The sequence below is a fragment of the Triticum aestivum genome, chromosome 2A (assembly GCF_018294505.1).
Source record: "Triticum aestivum cultivar Chinese Spring chromosome 2A, IWGSC CS RefSeq v2.1, whole genome shotgun sequence".
Lineage (NCBI taxonomy): Eukaryota > Viridiplantae > Streptophyta > Magnoliopsida > Poales > Poaceae > Triticum > Triticum aestivum.
Window position 1 is genome coordinate 24,465,919 of NC_057797.1, and position 5,259 is coordinate 24,471,177.

Below are 5,259 nucleotides of genomic sequence, written 5' to 3' on the forward strand. Positions count from 1 at the left end.
TTTTTGTTGAACATTGTGATCTTTTTTTTAACATGGGACCAACTCCCCTTGAATATCTCTATTCTTAATGGAGCAGCCCGTAGGACTGCGTCCACGGTTTTCTTTTTCATCCTATCACTTTCGCCGGGTTTTTTCGTCCTCCTCCCATCACCACACTAGTTTATTTTTGTGTCACCTCTCACACAATGAAAAAAATCTGAACGGATCAGAACTTTTCATACTAGCGCAACTTATTTTTGTAATGCTCTTTACAGATCAAATCTAAATTAATTAATCTTACCAAAAATCGCTCAATCACATTAATTAATTTTTCCATACTGAGAAAATTACGTTTTAAAAAATCAATCACGATCAATCTTTAAAGATCAAATCTAAATTATTTAATTTTAAAATAAATCGCTCGATCACATTAATTAATCTTTCCATACTGGCAAAATCATGTTTTTTCTACATGAAGGAAAAATGTCTACTCCGAGTCTGTGGACGTGAAGGAAAAATCCATACTGGCACATCGACGTCGTTCGTTTTGTTCGTAGCCACGTTCGCCCCGTATCCCTCGTCCCGATTTTTTCTTTCCAGATCGATACACCGTTTTTTTAATTTGTTGTGTCCTCCTGGTTCTCCCAGCTCCCTACGCCCCGCTATCTTTCCTCCCGACACATATAGGGTTTCATCCGCTCACCCAATCTCCCGGTCCTCCGCCGCCGAAGCCTCGTGGGGATCTTTGACAGCCTGTGTGCACTCCCATACAACACAATTCATGGAAGGGCTATACCTAGAAAAGGGAGCGGGAGAACCGGCCACGCGTTGCCACCGACCTGCTGGACGACGCGCATCGCGGCCTTGCCATCGAGCCGCCATAGCCGCTCCTCCCCATTGGCAGCATGGTTTAGCCAGGTCTACACAAGCCGCAATGGTGTGTTGTGTTCCGTTTCCTGGACTGGCTCCGCGTCGGCAGGGGCAGCAGTTGGGCGTGCTTGATTGCTGTTGTGCTCAAGGTGGATAGGTCATGCCGGGAGCCCTCCTCCATGCCCGCGGGCCTCCCCTCCCCCGAGCTCGCTCGCATGGGCGCGGCTTCCTACGATCTCACCCGTCACCGGAGCTCTCCTTTGTTGGTTTTGATCTGACGACTTGACAGGCCAGTTAGATTTATTAGTCTAACAAAAAAAGGAAAGATAACGTTAAAGAAAAAGGCCCCACGCACAAACGTACGTGGGCTTTTTCTCCCAACTAAGGCGCCCTGATCGGGGGCACCCAAACCAACTGATAGTTTAGGTCCCCTGTCGCCAGCGCTACATAAAAGGGGATACGGAGAGGGTTGGTAGCCTGCGCAATCACAATTTTCGTACGGTTTCACTCCCCTCCCGGTATTCTCTCACCCCATCTGATCGGGGGGAGCGCTGCAGCGACGGGAAGACCTACTCCAGCCGCCGCTGCTGTCCCCGGGCAGTGCCGGCGGCGTCCTGAGGGCATCAGGACGTTGAGGACGACTGCTATCTCGACTACATCACCCCTGCATCACACCTGCATAGAGCAGGCGATCATGTCCACTGCCGTGACATGTAAAGATTCCCTAAATCTTCTCTGTTCATGCTTTTTAGGTGATCTAGATGCAATCGGTTCCTACTAATGGTATCCCAGAGATGCATAATTACTCCAACAATGGTATCAGTCGCTAATTTTGATTGCAATAGGTCCCTATATCATTGATCTGTAGATCAACATGAAGTTTAGATCAAGTCAGGTTTAGGGTTTTATGATCAAGATTGAAAGTTTTAGCCCCATGCTCATGCTACTGTTTGATGTTCATGCCAATTGCCGTCTGCAAATAATTATGTGATACCCTAATTTTGCTACGGATCATTACTGCCACCTATGTTCATCAATTTTAATTAATCTCAGTTAAGATCTCATGCTCACCTTCATGTTAAGTTGATTCAAATTGAACATGCTTAAGTTCTGTTTCCATATGCACTAAGCAAATTAGAAGGCAGAGGTCTAAACAGTATACAAACAGTAGAATCCCCACATCAAGAACCCTAGTTTTTATCCCCAATTGGAAAGTACACTTATTCTGCAACCAGGGCTGTTTCTAATCCAAAATAAGCACTCATGAACACGATTTGGAGAAGAATGAGGCATAGGCTCACCTAATGCGCCGCGTAGCCGCCTTTCCCTTCGGGGCCCGCACTGCGTCCACCGTGGTGCGAGGGCGGAGACGCCGCGACGCCGTTGCCTCCCACCGGAGCGACGCGCGGAACGTTGACTAGCCGCCGCTCGAATGGACGAGCTCGTCGCCGTCGCCCCTCATGTCGTGGTGGCCGGCGTCCCTCCTCCCTTGATGCGCCATGAGCACGGACATCGGGGCCACGTTCGACGGGGGAGCGCGCGGGATTCATCCTGCTGCACGCTCCTCCGGCGAGCGCAGCCGCCGCGCCGCCATGGCCGGCGTGCCTTTTGGGCCGCCGTCGAACGCCATCGCTCTGCCAGAGAGTGAGACTCGGGTTGGAGGGGAGGAAATGGTCTAGGGTTTTTGACCGCGCCACCGTTTTTGCTCAGTCGCGGGGCGATCCGAGCCGTCGGCACGATCCAACGACTGAGAGCATCACGCGGCTCCCTGCTGGGCCGGCGGGTGTTTAACGGGCCATATCCGGCCGCGGGCTTCAGCCCAGGTAGTTTCAGTCCAAAAAAATGCTACTGGACTGAGCTGCATTTCGGATAGCCGTGGGTTTTTGGGCCAAAATCACTGTCGCGTTTTTCTGTTTTTTTCAGTGCGTTTAAGTTAATACTTATTATGTTTTTGCACCGTTTAAAACAGAAAATGCCTAAAACTAAAATGAACACATTATTATTCTGGGTAAAATTGAACCAACGAGATATTTTATTCAGGATTTATTATGTGTTTTGCATGATGAATTTTTAGACATCAAAAATAATGATATTTTCTTTTATGTTGATGTCTAAGTTCAGAATGAAATGACTCTAATTTTAATTCGGACCAACGTTGTTTTATTATTATGAGTATCCCCTATGATATTTTAATTCCATGTTTTTTTGCCCAACGGTGTTTTGACATGGAGTTGAAATTAAATACTTGGCATGTTTGTTTATTTACCAACATAAATTTATAATCATGCAAGTTTACTTATGAATTTTTATGATGATTTCAGCTTCGGCTCCATTTCGGTCCGACACGATCGAACCACTTACGGGGAGTAACTTCCCTCGTTGGAAGTCCCAAGTCGAATTATGTTTAGGTTGTAATGAGTTTGACTATGCCTTTAGGGAAGAAAAACCTGTGGCACCTGTGGCAGGTGTTACAGGGTATGCAGAACTAAAGAAAGACTATGATGTTAAGATGGAAAAGTGGAACAAGTCCAACCATATTGCGCTTCTCATCATGAAAGCGACAATATCGCCGGACATTTCTGAAGCACTCCCTAAGAAAGACACTGCTAAAGAATTCCTCACTGAATTGGAGGAGCAATTTAAAGGCTCCGACAAAGTGTATGCTCATGAGCTTTTTGCTAAACTTCTTCAGAAATACACTATTGACGGAAACGTTAGGCAACACATATTGAGGGTGGTAAATGCTTACACCAAACTTAAGGCTTTGGAGTGTTCTTTAAGTGAAGCCCTTCTTGTCATAATTATTCTTGAGTCTCTTCCAGAAGAGTTTGAACAATTTAAGGTCAACTATAACTCTCTAAAGGAAAAATGGCCACTCTCTGAGATGACCGCAAGGATCGTCCAGGAGGAAGAGAGGATCATGAGGCAGGAGAAAGACCATGTTTTTCATGTTGGCTCTAACAAGAGAAAGCATGACGGGCAAGGTTTTCCCAAGCCTCAGAAAAAGCAAGTCAAGAAAGAAGGCACTAAGCCATTCAACCCTAAGGCATTCAAGGGTAAAGAAGCCGGCAGTTCTTCTTCTGCTCCTAGCAGCTCCACTGCTGGAGAAAATGCTTGTAACTTCTACAAAGAGGAGGGACACTATCAAGGGGACTGCCAAGGCTTTCTAAAATGGATGAACAAAAGAGGTATTGATGAAATTACTTTTGTAGATGAATCTTTTTATGTCGATTTTTCTATAAAGTCATGGTGGATTGATTCAGGGGGAACCACTCACGTTGCTAACTCTATGCAGGGATTCGATACAATCCAAACTACAAGAGGAGGAACAAGAAAGCTTAAGGTTGCGAACGGAGTTGAGGCCGATGTTGAAGCTGTGGGATCTCTCACGTTGGAGCTACACACTGGCCACACTCTTAGATTGAATAATGTTATTTATGTGCCTACCTTAAGTAGGAATTTGATTTCAGTTTCTCGTTTAGATGATGATATGTATGAGTGCCATTTTGGCAAGAAACAATTTGCTTTGATCAAATGTTATAAGAATGTAGGCATCGGTGTTAGACGAGGCCAACTATACATGTTATCTCTTAATAATGATTTAGTTATGCATGTGAGTGATGAAATTAATGTTTAGAAAAAATGGAAAGGAGTTAGTAATTCTTCGAAATTGTGGCATTGTCGTTTGGGCCACATTTCGAGGGGGGGAATGGAATGCTTAGTTAAAAATGAAATACTCCTCCCATTAGACTTCTTAGATGCAGACAAATATGTCGACTGCATTAAAAGAAAATTCACAAAAAACAATTAAGAAAGGAGCAGTAAGAGCCACATGGGTTTTAGAATTAATTCACACCGACATATGTGGACCCCTTAATGTTAAGTCTGTAGATGGTTTTAATTCATTCAGTACATTCACAGACGACTTTTCCCGCTATGGATATATTTATCCCATACGTTACTGATGGGAAGCTTTGGAGAAATTCAAAGTCTATCAAGCGGAGGTTGAAAATCGACTGAATGCGAAAATCAAAGTTGTACGGTCTGATCACGGGGGAGAGTATTATGGTAGGCATGCTCCTTATGGGCAGATTCCTAGACCTTTTGCCAAGTTCTTATCTGAAAATGGAATCATTGCTCAATACTCAATGCCTGGTGAACCACAACAAAATGGTGTGGCCGAGCGTCGCAACCGCACCCTTATGGATATGGTGCGAAGCATGCTTAATCACTCTAGTTTACCAGTAAGCCTTTGGATAGAGGCATTAAAGACAGTTGCACACATACTAAATCTTGCTCCAACTAAGTCAGCACCGAACACACCTTACGAGATGTGGGCGGGAAAGAAACCAAGCTTGAATTACTTACGAGTGTGGGGTGGCCCTGCTAAAGCTAAAGTTTTCAATCCAC